This window comes from Sciurus vulgaris (assembly GCF_902686455.1).
Source record: "Sciurus vulgaris genome assembly, chromosome: 9".
NCBI classification, from domain to species: domain Eukaryota; kingdom Metazoa; phylum Chordata; class Mammalia; order Rodentia; family Sciuridae; genus Sciurus; species Sciurus vulgaris.
This window is the reverse complement of record NC_136469.1, coordinates 140,604,992-140,620,975: the sequence shown is the minus strand read 5'-3', so window position 1 is coordinate 140,620,975 and position 15,984 is coordinate 140,604,992. Positions and strand designations below refer to the sequence as shown.

The 15,984-nt window shown below is 54.3% G+C and overlaps 1 pseudogene across 1 annotated transcript in view; it reads right to left on the bottom strand.

Annotated features, from left to right (window-relative positions):
- LOC306669848 (protein SET-like) overlaps positions 1-1,100 on the bottom strand; it is a 39,636-nt pseudogene extending 38,536 nt beyond the window's left edge. Inside the window, exon 1 of the transcript in view lies at positions 233-1,100. The product of the transcript in view is annotated as a protein SET-like (transcript). The remainder of the gene's footprint in view (positions 1-232) is intronic.
- Between the last annotated feature and the right edge of the window lie 14,884 nt (positions 1,101-15,984).

Here is a 15,984-nt window from a genome sequence, read left to right as displayed (position 1 = left end):
AGGGAGGGAGAAAAAAGAAAGAAAGAAAGAAAGAAAAAGACTGCAATTTTGTCCCAGGGACTGGAAAGTGGAAGGAAGGAAGGAAGGAAGGAAGGAAGGAAGGAAGGAAGGAAGGAAGGAAGGAAGGAAGGAAGGAAGGAAGGAAGGAAGGAAGGAAGGCGGGAGGGAGGGAGGGAAGGAAGGAAGGAAGGAAGGAAGGAAACAAAAAAGAAAGAAAAAAGGGAAGGAATACATCGATATTCAATGAGTCATCTTCTCCCTCATCCTCTGCTCCTTCCTCCCCTTCATCATCATCTTCATCTTCTTCACCTTCATCCTCATGCCCTTCTTCATCAATATGTTCCAATCTTTCTTCTTCATCATCATCATCTTCTTCTTCTCCTTCTCCTTCTTCATCATCCATATCAGGCACTAAGCAGCACTGCAATGGATTTGGCCAAATATCGTCTCTGAGACCGCTCCTAACTCACCTGCACCTGCATCAGATGCTCAGTGCACCAGGTAAAGAAGCTCTCTGTTCAGGCTGCCTCTTCCTGCTGGCTTCCTTCTGTGTTTCACTTGAACGTTTCACCAAAACCTTTCCAGATTTCTATTTGATTTCAGGGTCTTTGAAGCTGGATCACTACTCTCATTCAGATAAAATTATTTAGAGAGAACTTTATTTTTGAAGAAAGGATTTTCATCAAAATAAAAATCTATTTTGAAACCTGACTTGATATCTTCAAATTCTGCCACTTCAACTCTGGTCAAATAACGCAGCATCTCTTCCTCTTCCTCCCCAAATAGTGCAGACACTTGTGGATGGTTGACAAATGTTGTTACCCAAAAATGTGAGATTTTGGGGATCAATTCTGACCTCTTCTGAAAAAATGGTGGAGTTTGTTATATTTCTGTTCTGCTTTCAATGTCTCCTCACTGGCTTTTTCATTCAGTTTGTCTGTTTCATTCTGTTCTTCATCCACATGTTCACTTGCTTCTTGTTGTTCCTTTGAACCCTTCAGCAAGCCCAGAGAGGCCGATGCATCCGCCTGCCTTGGGGCAGGAGGCAGTTTGGGTTTCTTAGTTTGAGACAACAGTGAAGATTGGCGTTTGGAGACCATCCTGAGAGAATTCAGGAGAAGACCCGGGGTCTCGGGCTCACTAGGGAGAAGTGCAGAGCCAGAATGTTATGTATTTTCAATAACCCATGGGGCTTTCTGTGCTGAGGAGACAGGACAGAGTGGGAGCAGCTGTTCTGGAGGACAGACACAAGCCTTCTCATCCAGAAGCGCACACACCTGTAATCCCAGCAACTCCGGAGGCTGAGGAAGGAGGATGGTAGGTTCAAGCCAGCCTCAGCAACTTAGAAAGCCCTGAAGCAACTCGGCAAGACCCTGTCTCTAAAAAGTAAGAAGGGCTGGGGTTATGGCTCAGTGGTAAAGCGCCCTTGGGTTTGATCCCCAGTACCAAAAAGAAAAATGAAAGCTGCCGGGGAGGTACAGCTTTACCCGTTAACTGGACAGATAGTTCCAGCACCTCCTATGAAGCCTCTCGGACCAGATCCCTCGCCAAATGGGCAAAAGCCCGTCCCTGCAGAATCGGTGCTGAGCTATTCCACTCAGGAATGAGGAACTCAGGCGTGTCTCCTGAGGCCACCTTCCATCTGCATACCCCATGGCTTAGCACACTGCCCACAGTCTAAAGCAGTGTGCAGCATAAGGCAGGCACATGGTAGCCTCTCACCAAATAAATGGATGTTTCCAAAGGTCAGTGAATGAATGCAATCAATTATTGACTGGGAGGTGGAAAAATGGTTCTAGAGAGAAAACTGTACCAGGAAGGAGGGGCTGGCCAGTGGGAGGACTTGCTGGCAAGTGCCAGGCACTCCCCCTTCACATTGGACACACCCAGACACACACCCGAGCGAGCCAGTTCTGTGCCCAGCCACTGCCCACCTGACACCTAGGGAGTCAGAGCAGAAGTCCTGCTCTGTCCACTCCTTCTACCACTCAGCCAGCAAGTTCTCTTACTACAAATATAACCCAGAAGATATTCCAGGAATCAGACGTTTGTGGCCCCGGCGACTCACGTTGGTGCCTGAGATGGCCCTTGTACATCATTAAAGTCAGAGAGGTCCCTTCTAACTGGCTTTGTTTGTGGGTGCTCCCCACAGTTTTACAAATTGCTGTCAATAAATCCGGGACCTGGTGTAGTCCCGGGTGCTGGTTGGGTTTAAATGCCATAGCAGAGGGACTTGGCAGGAGCAGAGTCCAGTGCTCCGAAGGGGTCTGGAAGGTCCTGGAGCCCAGCAGACACCTGGCCCCACCCCACCACAGGAAGCCCCGCCCTCTCTGGCTGGCAGCAAGAGCTATTCGTGCCTCTGCTCTGAGCCGGGAGGTGCTTTCTCCCTCCTCAGGACCCCAAGGCTGGCAAAGCAAGATGCCGTTTGGAGGAGGCAGTAAGTCGAGCCTGGAATTTTCTAAGCATCTTCAGGGTTTATTCCTGCCGTGCTCCCAGGAGTGCTGGCTTCAGAGCAACGGTGAGGCCCAGACAGACGGCCTGCGGTGGCCTCTGCTGCGGCTGCTGGGAGAAGCCCACCTGCCCTCTGCCCCTTCTCAGAGGTCCTTGCAGCCACAGGCTCCCTCTGGGATGGATGCTTTTACTCCAAGGAGGCGACTTCTCTGAGCTTGGGCCTCCCTGTCGACTCCTCAGCAGGGCTTCTTATTCTGCAGGTCCTCCTTTGGCTCCGAGCTCCAGCATGTCCTCGGTAGTGCAGAGAGCTTGGGTTTGGGGAGCTGGGAGGGGGCTCAGGAGACACCTGGGGGGTACAGAACACGTTCCCTCACATTCCTCAGCCTCAGGGTCTTCATTGGTACAATGGGAATCAGTGTCTGTAGCTGTCAGAACCCAGTTCCTAAAATCGGGAAGCTCAAACCTCAGACCCAGGTGTGGCAGCCTGTGTCTCCCGGAGGCCTCTCTGGCTTAGCACGGTGTGTCCCCTCTGTGTCCTCATGTGGCCTCTGTCTTGTGTGTCTGTGTCCTAATCCCTTATGAGGACCCCAGTGATTCTGGGCCAGGGCCCCTCCTAAAGTCCTCATTTGACCTTAGTGACCCATGTTAAGGCTCTGTATTCAAAGCCAGTCACATGGTCTATGGTGCTGGGGGTTGGCTCTTCAACATGTGGATTTGGGGGGACCAATTCAGCCCATAACAGGGCTCAGCTGTCCTTCTTCAGCAGCTACCCCACCTGATGTCCTGAAAGCCACATTTCCCCAGGAAGGGAAAGACCCAGGCCCCCGAGCACTTCCTGTGTGCCAGACTTTGCCACACCTCGGGCCTCCCGTGGAGTGGGGGCAGCAGGAGGCTCTGCTGCCTCAGCACCCCCCCCAGCAGAGGAGCAGCCTGCCTCCTCCATCCCCACAACAGATACGGAGACTTCATTCTCCTTCCAGAATTCCGGGACTGGTCAGTGGGGAAATGCACAGGCACACCCTCAGCTGGAGACCTCTGGCAGGACCTTTGCAGATGGCTTCATGAAGGCCACTGACCTGAATGCAGGCTGTGGCATCATAGTATGGTGATCTGAGGCCAGGGCACCGGCTGGAACAGGAGGACAGCCCAACGGGCGGTCCTCAACAGGGCTTCTGCACATCAGACAGGACAAGAGGTGGAACCCAGCTAGAGCAGAACCTGAGCCCAGGTCTGATGGCTAGGAGAGAGTGGGGAGGCACGAAGGACAAGCCAGCTCGTGCAGGCACCGTGTTCCCCAGGAGCCTCAGGCCACCGTGTGGCTCAGGCAGGGGTGTGAGCGCGTTTGAGTCAGGGCTGTTACCCAAACTCCCATGTTGACGTGCTCATCTAGGCACCTCACAGGGTGACTATGTTTGGAGACAGGGCCTTAAAGTGGTAGTCAAGTTCTGCTTTAGAAGAAGAAGAGATTGGGAGCCCGGCATGGGTACACACAGCTGTGATCCCGGTGACGTGGGAGGCTGAGGCAGGAGGATAGCAAGTTTGAGGCCAGCCTGGGCAACTTAGCAAGATCCTGACTCAAAATAAAAATGGTCCGGGGTGTGAGTAAGGCATTCCCTGGTTCAATCCCGAGTACAAAGGACAAGGAGAAGGAGAGATCAGGGCATGGAGACACACAGAGAGAAGACCAGAGGAGGACACAGGGAGAAGACAGCCATGTGCAAGCCAAGGAGATGCCCCCCAGAAACCAGCCTGCCACACCTTGGTCTTCTTGAGTTCCTTGCCTCCAGAACCATGAGGCAGAACCTGTCTGTAGTTTAAACCACCCCATCTTGGCTACTGTGGTAAGCACCTTGGCAAACTTGCATGGTGGGCTAATGTTTTTAAATTGGGAGATTGCAAGTAGAAATCCAGATTTCCATTTTCTCAAGTGAGAAGTCACAGCCTCGCTGGGTCACATTCCCTCTGGGTAGTAGCTGTCTGCCTCAGACACAGTCTCCTTGCCTAGCCTCATCCGCAGATCCTTATGGCCTGGTCCCCATTGGCACTTGTGTCTGGAACCCCAGAGTACAAGATGGCTAACCCTGAGGACAGAGATTTTGCTAAACAGAGGCCAAGGCTTTCTAGCTGAACATGGTGAGACTTAACACCACACCACCTTTTCCTGCCCGTGCGAGAGAGTTATTATCGTTAATACCAATGATTCTTCTTGTTGCTGTTTGCTGGATGCTTGCTAAATGCCAACCTGTGTCTGGTAGTTGTACAGATTGTCTCATCTTCAAAACAACCTGATATTGTCCCATTTACAGATGAGGAAACTGAGGTCCTGAGTGTCAGTTGTCAAGGTCACATCTGTTTGACTTTTCAACCAAGTTGTCACTTATTGAGAAGTGCCTCAGAACTAAGGAGCTGGTGTGGAGTGAAAGAAAGAGCCCAAGGCAGAGTCAGCAGCCTCTATTTCAGTAGGCCCTTCAATGGCAATGCCCAAAGGGGCTGGCCATCCCCAAGTCCATCTCCTCATCCATCAAATGGACACAACAATGTCCTTGAGCTTTCTCTTGCATGTCGAGTAGGAAAAGCAAATATCATTCCATGCTTCCAAAGGGAAATACCTTTCCAAAGGGGAAGGCTCAGGAAGGAAGGAATCGATATTCTACAGCCCCGAACACGCAAACTTCCATAAAGATAAACCCAGGCAGTGCACAGATCCTCCACCTTGGGGCTTCCGTCCCACTTCGTAAGCCAGGCTCTGACCTTCCTCGAGATCGCACCCTCTATGAAAACGTATGCAAATTATGGTGGAAGGAGTGGGGTGGGCTTCCAGGGAGCCAGGGATACTCCTTTCTGACCCAGCCCGGGGGGGTGACATGGAATTTACTCCTGCCACTGTTGGGAGGTTTCCCCGATTCTAAAACAAGACACTGTGGCCTCCTGATGGTTTAAAGAGCTAAAAGGGACAGTTCATGGACAGATTAGAAGTCAAAAGTCCTCGAGTGACCAAGTACAAGGCTCACTCCTGTGGATGAACAAGGTTCCCTTGGGGAATCAAGAGTGCTTTCTACCTGCTTCTAAGAGGGAGGATCACTTTGTGGTTGGGTGGGCTACCTGCCACATGCCCATCCTAAAGCCAGGGTAAGCTCTGCTCCAGCTGACAGCTGAGGTTCCTGGAAGCTGCCTCTGCTGTTGAACACTCTTGGCCCTCGCCACGATGACAGCTGTGAGGTCCACTGAGCGTTAATTTATCATATGTTCACTAGAAACCCCCCAAGTGCAAACCAGGCCACTGAGGCTCGGTGAGCTGAAGCAACTCACCCAAGGTCCCGTGGCTGATCAGTGGCAGAACCAGGATTTGAACCCAGGTACTCTGGCTCTAATGCCCGCACCCTTGGTCTCTGGTTATAGTTTCAACTTCTGCCGCATCTACCTGGGGACACTTTCAGCTCAAGTTCAAGCTTCCTCTCCTCTCAGGTCTTTCCCAGCCATTGCCCAAGGCATAACCAAGTTCGGATCCAGCCCTCTCCGTCCATTTCTGCAGCACCGTGGCCACCGCACACCAGACAATGTACACACCTGATTGCTACCCACCCCAACAACTGTTCAGGGTACTCTTCTTACAACCTTTTAGTGATGAGAGTCTGGGACTCAGGACACTAGAGCAGTTGGCTGAGGCCTGGAGGCTGGGAGGCTGGTCAGAGGGGAAGCCAGGTCCCCCCTGGGCTTCTCACAGTTATGAGTTCCCTGCCTCTCAAATGCAGCGGCCATCACGGTCACAGGGGTACACTTCCGCCCTGCAGGCCTCAGTGGTGGAAGGCCTCAAGCCTAGGCCTGGAAGGAGCCAGCCCTCAGCTCTGGGTGCCAGGTGCGCCAGCAGGGAAGATGCTGAGTGGCGCCCACATGGCCAATCTGGCCTCCTTCCTCCACGGGTCCATCCATTCCATCCACAGTGTCTACTGAGTGGCTGCCAGAGAACAGGCTGGCGCTGGGCTCTGGGAAAACAGCTAAGAGCAGCTCGCTGACTGTCCAGCCTGGGGTGCCTGCGTGGAACTGCACAGTTAGACAGCAGAAAGGAAAATGGGGGTCTGCCTGCGGAGGGCGATGAGCCCCGCCAAGGAAGCCAGGCAGGCCAGGGTCGCATGTCCTGGAAGGTGACCAGGGAGGGCCTCTGTCAGAGGGCACTGGAGGGGATCGACAGGGGGTGAGGAGTGGGAGGTGGGGGTTCGGGGCAGAGAGAAGGGCAGTCCCAAAGCATCCCAAGAGGAGCCCGCGGGCCGCTGGAGGGCCAAAGCGGGAGCAGAGCCGGGACCCCACGGTGCTCGGTGCTCTCCGCGGCCGCCAGTGCCCAGAAGGGGAAGAAGAGCGCGGATGGCAGGAAGAGCGCGCAGCAGGCGTCCTGGGCTGCTGCACCCAGCGCGGAGCTCCAGACCGGCTGGGGCGCGCTGAGGGCCGAGGACAGGGACGGATCTGCCGCGTGTTGGAGGCGGAGAGCGCATCCAGGGTGAAGCCTACTCGGAAGCAAAGGAGATGGCTCCCCGCCACGCTCGCAGGGGCCATTTCCTGAGCTCAAAAGAAACCCGCCCTGCGGTCCTCGGAAGCTGACCACACCCCGCCCAGCGGCTGCCCTGGCTGTGGGCGGATGACTGACAGGCCGAGCCGGACCCAAGGCACCTCCCTCGCCGGGTCCTCAGGAGGGAACGTTGTCAGGGAAACTGTAAAGTGGGAGACACATGAGCGTCTTAGCCAGCAATGGCTTAGATATGGACAGGTGCTTTCCACCTGAGGCCCCATGGGAGGACAGAACCTCAGCCAGGTAGGGACAGGAAAGACGCTTAAAGAACTCCTTCAAGAACTCGAGAGGAATCCAGTTTTCCAGCAAAAAGAAAGGCTAAATGTCCCAGGAGATGGAAATGCCAAGAACCTAGATTTGATGTTACTCCTGTCCCCAGGCATTGGGTCATCACGCTGCACTCCATAGATACCTACGATTAAAAACAAAACAAGTAAATTGTAAAATAATAGAAAACATTAACCTTGAGAGCAATAAATATATTTAAAAATAACAAAATCTACCCTTTATTTCCCTCATTCACTTATATTGGATGCGTTCAGTGTACTGTGTAGGGTAAACTTTCACTTTTCAGATGGGGAAACTGAGCCTCAGAGAAGTGCAGTAATGTGTCAAGGACACCTGGCAGGCAAAGATGCCCTGGAGAGTTATTTATTCAGTCTTGTAAGAAATGCCTTCTTACACTTTCTCTGTCCTGATTTCTGAGGTTCCAGAGGGGAATAAGCAATCCTGCAGAGATGCAAGATGCAAAAAGGGAGGAAAGGCAGGCTGCCTGGAGGAGGCGGCAACAGCAAAGCTCAGCTGAGAGAGTGAGCAGGAAGTAACTCAGAGAAGGAGCACAAGAAGGCATCCAGGGCCGGGAAGAGCTGGGGCGAACAGCCAGGGGAGCAGCAGCCCTACAGCCACACCCTTGACAGGGACATGAAGACTGGCTCCCTTCTCAGGGTCCTGCCTCCGGACTGTGCAGAGAAGAGCAGGCACCAGGGCTGGGAGGTGGCTATGTGACTCCATGCCGAAGCACTTGCCTCACTTGTGCAAGCACCTGGGTTCCAGCCCCAGCACTGGCAGGGGGGCAGGGAAGGGCCACAGTGGACGGGCTGCTGACTCAGGTGCTGCTACCCATGAGTCATGTGACTTCAGGAGGGGAAGGTCCCACCAAGCCTCGGTTTCCAAAGGCGTTGGTTCTGCATGGCAGTTTTCAAAGGGGAGGGTGAGAAGAAGGAGAAGAAGACAGTTCCAGAAATTTTACCAAGCCGGGAAATCAGTGTCTCTGCTCTACTGCTGAAACTGGAAGCATGAGAGTGCAGTTCATAATATTAGCGTGTCTACAGCACAATATGAGTTTCGAAGTGTCCTCCCCAAACCAACAGCATCATCATGACCAGGGGGCTTGCTAGAGATGCAGATTTCCAGGTTCCACTCCAGACCTGTGGAATCAGGACCTCTGGGCTTGGGGCCCGGGGAATCTGCAGCCCCGGTGAGTTATTTCCTACCCCAGGTCTGATGCGGGCGGGTGTCAGCACAATGAGCATCCCCAGAGAGAGGTTAGAAATACTGAAGCTCAGGTCCCATCCGGACCTTCGAATCGGAATCTGCATTTAGCAAGACCCCCGGGCGTCCGCGTGCACATTAACATGTGAAAGCGCAGCCCTCAGGCTGGGAGCCACCTGGACTCTGAGCAACACCTCCCTGCAGCCGTGAAACTATCAGGAACTCTTGGGAAAATCACCGACTTTCATTTCTCTTTCTGCGAAAACTCCCAGGCGGGAGGGAAGCCTGTTGGGCTCAATTAGAGCTGCGAGTCCCTTTGATCCCTTCCAATCTCCCGATAAGGACGCAGGGCCAGGGGCGCTGGGGGCAGGCCTCTCCCCAAAGGGCAAAGCGCTGCCCTCCAGGAGGCAGGAAACAGAACCGCGATCTTCTGCCAGCTCAGCCCAGGAATGCCCCCTTCCTGGAGCCTCTGGAATTGGGAAGAAATTCCTCACCAATTCTGCGGCCATCCCTAGCCAGTGCGAAAACACAAGAGCAGCCCAACGTGGAGCCGGCCGCTGGAAGTGAGTTCAAAACAATTACCAGGCAACATGTGTTTCCCATGAAGGGCGCGAGTGTTAAAGCGGATTTCATTTTCTTTTGTAAATAAAGAGGCCCATCCAGACTGGCCTGTTTATCTCCCTGGGAGAGATGAAAGTGTTTCATCTGCCAGTAGCCTCTGCCGGCTGCGGAGGTGGGGGGCAGCTATCTGGACCCCATGTGTTCTCTATCTGGGAGCGAGGGCATCGCGGCCATGTGGAACTGTTTGAGCGCCACGAGGTCTCTTCTCAGTCTTCCTTTTAGTTATCTGCGAGGGTGAGCCCCCCCCGCCCTAAACATATTAGTGATTCATAAACAGTAAAATTAGTCTGCTAGGGCTAGTGGAGGTACTCATCCTGGTGGCGCCTGCTTTCCTGGGTTAGTAGTTAAAATAAATCATTGCTGTCACAATGGAATTCAGGCCTAAAAGTCACCTGTAGGAATCCTCCCCCGCCACCGCCTCCTGCAGACCCCAGAGCACAGGGGATCAAAGCACACTCTTCCTCACTCCAGCTGAGGGGAGAGCAGGAGGAGGGCGGGAGCAGGAGGAGGAGGATCCCAGGAGTTAGACCAAACCCGGAAATTAATGTCTCTGCTCTATTGTTGAAGCTGGAAGCACGGAAGGACGAGGCCAATTTATGATATTAGTGTTTCTAAAGCAGAATATGATTAACCACTTCATTACGTAAAGTTATGTTTCCACTTGACCTCTCTGCACTGGCGTCCAGAACTCATCTTTTTTTTTTTTTTTTTTTTTTTTTTTAACTGCAAATTTAATAAATTCCAACATGGCCAAACTTCCTGCCTTCCACCGTCCACCGCTGCTATCTTTGGAAACTTCAATGGCGGGAGATAACTTGCACAGTCTGCTCGGCCTACCTTCGCGGCGCTCCCGTAATCCGGGATCAGGCAAATAAGCTTTCATCTTCGGAGCACTTAAGTTCATTACATGGAGGCTGGTGGAGGCCCCAGAGCCGGTTCTGTGCACCGCCCTCCCGAAGCCAAGCATCATAGGATCCAGATGCAGACCCTTGGCAACTTAAGCCCAACAAATTTCCTTTGTCAAGAAATGCAAACAGCCGAACACTGAAGCACAGGCGACTTCAGTGAGTCCGCCTCCTGGGGTGAGGGCAGGGCCCAGACAGCCAGTCCAGAAGCCATTAAATGCAGGAGTGGTCTGGACTAGCTGGTCCCCAGGGGACCAAGGGCTGCTGGGTTTGGTTTTGGATGGGCTACTGATCAAAACGCATGGTTGCCTCCTTTCCACGGACTCAGTGTTTTGAGACCTTGAGAGAAATTTATCTGGGAGGTAGAACGGGGCCCTTCCTACCGGCTGGCAGCCCACTACAGACTTTCTCCCAAGTCTTCTGAACCTGCTTCTCCCTCTGGCACCTGCCAATCTGTCCCAACCTAAATTCTTCCTTCTTGGACCCCTTCGATCACCCGACGGGTGATCGGGAGATCCGTCCTGTTCTGCATGCCTTCTGCACCTGGCATGCCCACCCTTGCCATTGGGATCTTCCTGTCAGGCAGCTTCTTTCCCTGTCCTTGTGCTTCCTGACCCCTTAGAGTGACTTCTCCCTCCCTTCTGCAGGGCAGGGTGGCTTGAGTTGGGAAGTGATTCCGTGCAGCCCCGGGAGACACCCAAAGGCAGCCCACTGGTACAGCACAAGCAGGATGCATTTCCCGACAGTGGCTTCTGTCTCTCTCTCTCTCTTTTTTTTCCTTGTGCACAATCGTTTATTTATGATCATCAATCCAAAGGCCTCAGAAAATCATGTTTTTGCATAACCAGGTTTGCAGTAGAACTTCCTCGAGGGATAGGAGATCAGTCTCATCTTGATTTTTCTGGCTGTTTGAAGACTCATCCAGGTCTGTGTGGTGTGCTTGATTGCCTGGTGCTGCCTCAGGCCCCCTGGGGATGTCAGGTACTGTGCAGTGTTGATGCCATTGTCACCTTCCTTAAAACCTTGAAATTCTGAGCCAGCTGCATGCCTGCAATCCCAGCCACTCAGGAGGGTTAGGGTTCAATCTCTGATACCACCACCGCACCTGCTTTCCCAGCGCAAGAGCGTGTGGGGTAGCTTTTCCCATTGGGTTGCAGGGTGTGTCACAGCCCCAAGCTCAAGGCAGAGCCAAGCAGGAGACAGGGTGTCTGTACAGGCAACTGTGAATGACGCGCTGCTCAACAGTGGCTTTTCTAAGCAATGAAGCTCAAGACTGGAGTCTGCCCACCTGATTTCAGTGGATTTAGAGCTCCTGTGGATTCAGAGAAGAGGTTATATAATCAGCACCCTAAGGGGGCCCAACAGGGTCCTCCGAGAAGGCATGCCCCAGTGCCTACCTGCGGCACCTGTGAAGGGTATCCTACTTGGAAATGGGGCCTACGCAGACATATTCGAGGTGGAGTGAGGTCGTGTTAGGGGAGGTGGCCCTTGTTCAGTGACTGCCATCTGTGGGAAGAGGGACATCTCAACAGAGACACAGGGAAGCGGGATGCCTGAAGACAGAGGAGGAAGAGAGAAGCACATGCGCCAGGGGTTACAGCAATGGCGGAAGCTAGAGGCGGTGAAGGAGTGTTTGCCCTTCCAGAGCAAGAGGGGCCCCGGCACCTAGAGTTGAGGCTCTGGAGTCCACAGAATCCATTGCTGTTGAAGCCGCGCACGGCAGCCGCAGGAAAGGGGCGCCTCCTCAAACCCCCGCAGAAACCACCTGCTCCTGTTGGCCCAGCTCCACGGTGAGCCTTGCAGGGGAGAGAAAATAATAGTCTCCTGACCCGTCGTGAGGGTCACGGCAGACGCCCCTATAACAGAAGCCAGGTTAGCAAGAGACGCGCAGCACGTTGACGCCACGCAAGTCTTGGGTGGAGCCTGAGGCGCGGGGAGCGGGCTCTATGGGGCCTGCTTGAGCCCGAGGCCTGATCTACTAGCAGCAAGCTTGGCAGCCTCCACCAGGCCTGCGTGTTCAGATTCTTCCAGGGCCTCCGCGCCTTCGCTCCCGTCCTCTGGGCACGAGGCAGCACACCTGCCACGCGAGGGCCTCGTGACCTGTCCCAGCGCAGGAGCTAGGTTGGAGAATCATCTTGTGGCAGGCCTCACAGAGAAGTGGGAGAGGCGCGACAGACCTCCCAGCTCTGCTGTCCTCCCAGTTTCCAAGCTGCCTCGTGGCAAAGGACATGCTGTCCCCTGTCCACACAGAGCCGTGCCTTCCACAGCTCCTGGCCTGGTCAGTGGCCCCCAGCACGACTTCAGCGTGAGCAGTGCCACCTGCATGTGCTCGGCAGCTGTCAGGCTGCAGCCTGGCCGGCGCCCACCCAGGCTCAGAGCTGCTGCTGTGGCCACCGCGGCGCCTCAGCGCCTCAGCTGCACTGAATCTTCGCAGGTCCCGAGCTGGGCTGGACTGCCCTGCTGCCCTACTGCCCTGCTGCCCAGGCCCTGCAGGTCTAGCCCGTGGCTCATGCGTGGACGGCCAGCTTCACCGAGCCTGGAGGACCCAGCCAAAGGGTCTTTCCTCCAAGACCCTGGGAGCACTTCCTGGACCTTGTCCAGCCTGGCCAGCTTCACCGTGTCCCCACGTCCCCCTCCCTGCTGTCACGCTGCACTGTCGTTGTCCATGCACAGAGCAGAGACCCATGAGTGAACCCACTGCAGAGGGACATAGTCGTCGGGTCCAGACGCCTGCATCTGTCTGAGCGTGTACTTTCCTCCTCTTGTCATTATTCCCTAAGTGATGCAGTGAGACAACCGTCCCTCGTGGGGGGCTTGTGTGATCTAGAGGTGATGTCACACCACAGGAGGCTGTGCCTAGGTTGTGTGTGGACGCCACATCGTGGTGGCTGAGGGATGGGGCACCCACAGAGGCTGTCTGAAGGGGTTCTGGAACCTGTCCCCCATACGGAGGGACGACTGTGTCACTACAGCGCCTGAGGGCATGAGCCTCCGTGAGCGGCCCCCAGGGACACAGCTCTCTGCTGGCTCCTGAAGCCGGGCTGTGCACTGAGTGAACGCCTAGCAGTCCAGCCCTTCTGAGGACCCTCCTCAGGACCCCGGCTGTAGGCACGGGTCCCAGGAGAGGTGTTCTTATTTGCCCTGTCCATGCCATTCCTGCCATGGATTGGGTTCCATGGCCAGGGGGCCACGGCTCTGCTGCCTCCTCGCAGCACCTGTCTTGGTGAAGCACACAGGCTGGCAGAAGAGCGGACATGAAGGGTCACCAGCCACTGGGGGTGGCACTCTAAGGGACCTGGACATGAGTGGTTTAACAAGGAAAAGACCTATTTTTCTCTCCTCGGGGATCCAGGCTCCCTTGATCTTCTTGCTTCACCTTAATAGGAAATTTCTACTTCATGGCCCAAGACAGTCCCTCCAGCAACCGCCCTCCCATCCGAACTTCAGCCAGTGGGGAGAAAGGAGGCAGCGGAAGGAGGCCCTGCAGCTACCCGCATCACTTCTGCTCACCACTCATGGGACAGGACTTGCCAGAAAGCCACACCGGCTGAAGGGAGTCTGGGAAATGGTCGCTGGTGGCAGTCACGTGCCCAGTGACGTCATTACTGTGTAGGAAGATGCGTGTGGAAACCAGGGACAGGGCCCCTCTGCTCCCCCCGGGGTCGCCCTGAGTGGCTCTGACTCTCCCTCAGACATTTCTCTGACCCGTTACCGTGTCCTCCTCCTTTGAGTTGAACCTCCCAGGTGTACGTTGCTCTCCTCCCTCAACCCGGCCGCTGATGCCGCGACCACCCCACCCGCCTCCAGCTGCTCTCCACATCTGAGTGTCCACGTGGGACAACCCTATGGGGCAACCTGGAAATCCACATCAAAATGGCAAATCCACAGCCTGTCCCAGCGATTTCGTCCCTGGGCTCCATCCCTGCAGCCCACCACATGGTCAGGGGAGGAGAAGTTCTGCTCCGGGCTGTGGTGGGCGCTACCCACGGCAGCACTGCTCCCAGTGGGAGCCGCCAGAGCAGGCCAGTGCCCGCTCAGGGGATGCGAATGGGCCCAGCACACGAACGCTGAGGCCCTCTCCACTACTCAAAAGCAAAAAAAGGGAAAAGAAGAGGCAGTCCTCTATGTTCCCACATGAAAAGACCTTCCAGATCCAGTAGGACACACAGACCAGTGGCACAGAAGAGACACAGAAGACCACACAGAGTCATCTGAACGCAACAAGGGTGCCCCAAACCACCATCACCATCACCATCGTCACCATCATCTCCACCACCATCATCACCCTCATCACCATCGTCTCCGTCACCACCATCACCTCCATCATCACCATCATCTCCATCACCACCATCAATATTACCATCATCACCATCACCATCATCACCACAATCTCCATCACCACCATCATCACCACTATTGTCACATCACCTCCATCATCACCATCATCTCCATCACCATTGTCACTATCACCTCCATCATCACCATCATCACCACTATTATCACATCACCTCCATCATCACCATCATCTCCATCACCACCATCACCATACTAAAAAAGACTAAATAATACACTTTACAAAGGTGACTTTTGCCTAAATGAAATAAGCCAATTGTAGAACATTGCCATAATATTTTCATAAAGAGAAAAAATGAGAATCTTTATCCAAATTGCCTCACTTGAGCCCTGAAAGGCACAGAAACTAACCTGAGACACGAACAGTGCAGGAGCAGATGAGGAGACTCCACCATTTGCTTCTTATGGGCGTTGCTTTCTTTGTCATGCGACTGCACTGTGACTCAAATTTCTCAAATGAAGCAACAGAACCAGCAATGGCTCCTTAGTGCTTCCGGGATCAAGTCCAGGCTTTCGAGGCTGCAGAACAGCCCGGTCTCTGCCCTCAACCTGCACAATCCCCGCCCTCCCCGCGCGGCTCTGCCATGTCCTCGTCTCTGACCCTCTGCTCCAGGCGTTCCTTCTGCAACTGCTCTTCCTGGCTTTCTTGGTCTGCTCCTCTCAGGGTGGCCTCAGGAGCTGAGTGTCACAGGTCAGAGTCCAGCTCTACTGCCCACTAGCTGGACCATCCTTGCTGGGCCTCGCCAAGCCTGGTCTTTCCGTGTGAACGATGGGGCCACTGGGGCTGGGCTGTGGCTCAGTGGTACAGCGCTTGGCCAGCAGGCGTGGGGCACTGGGCTCGATTCTCAGCACTGCATATAAGTAAGTGAGTAAAAATAAAGGCCTATCAACATCTAAAGAATGTGTTTAATAAAAAAGAAAGAAAGATGGAACCAGTGACTGCCATCCCCTACGTGTAGCTGCCCCAGGTCAGGCCCCACAGGTGCTGTAAAGGTGAGAGGGCAACCTGGTGGAAACAGCTCCTCTTTGTCTCCATTTATTTTGGAGCTAGAAAAAATAAGCGCTTGTTTCTTTGATCTCCCTGGAGCCAGGCACAGCCTCGTGACTTGCTTCTGGCCAGAGCAGAGGTTTCTTACCTGCCCACGCACAGCAACCTGCCCCACGACTTCTCAGGCTGAGGCAGCTGCATGATTTTGCTGACCATTCTGTGGTCAGACAATAGGGAGAACTAACTGGCAGCTTCTCTGCTCCCAGTGGCCCTGGCTCAGTGCCACCTCTATGTCTGGAGCCTTGGAGCCCCTGTGGCCGCTCGTTGGAAGTGGCTCCTCCATCCCGGGGTTTCTGGTGACATGTTGGCCTCTGGATAATCTGACCTAAGTGGCAGAGGCAGGAGGTGGAACTGGCAGCCTGTTGGAGTTGGAGCGCAGGCAGGGTCTGCCCAGGTTCAAGAGTATGGAAAAGAGCCTCAGATCCTCAACATCCTAGAGGCCAGGGCACGGTGGAGCAGAGCACGCGGGAAACACCGTGATCAACTTCAGAAAACACAAGGGGCCACACCCGGCCAAGCGAAGGCTTCCGGGGATTCTGGGAAGGCTGAGACTT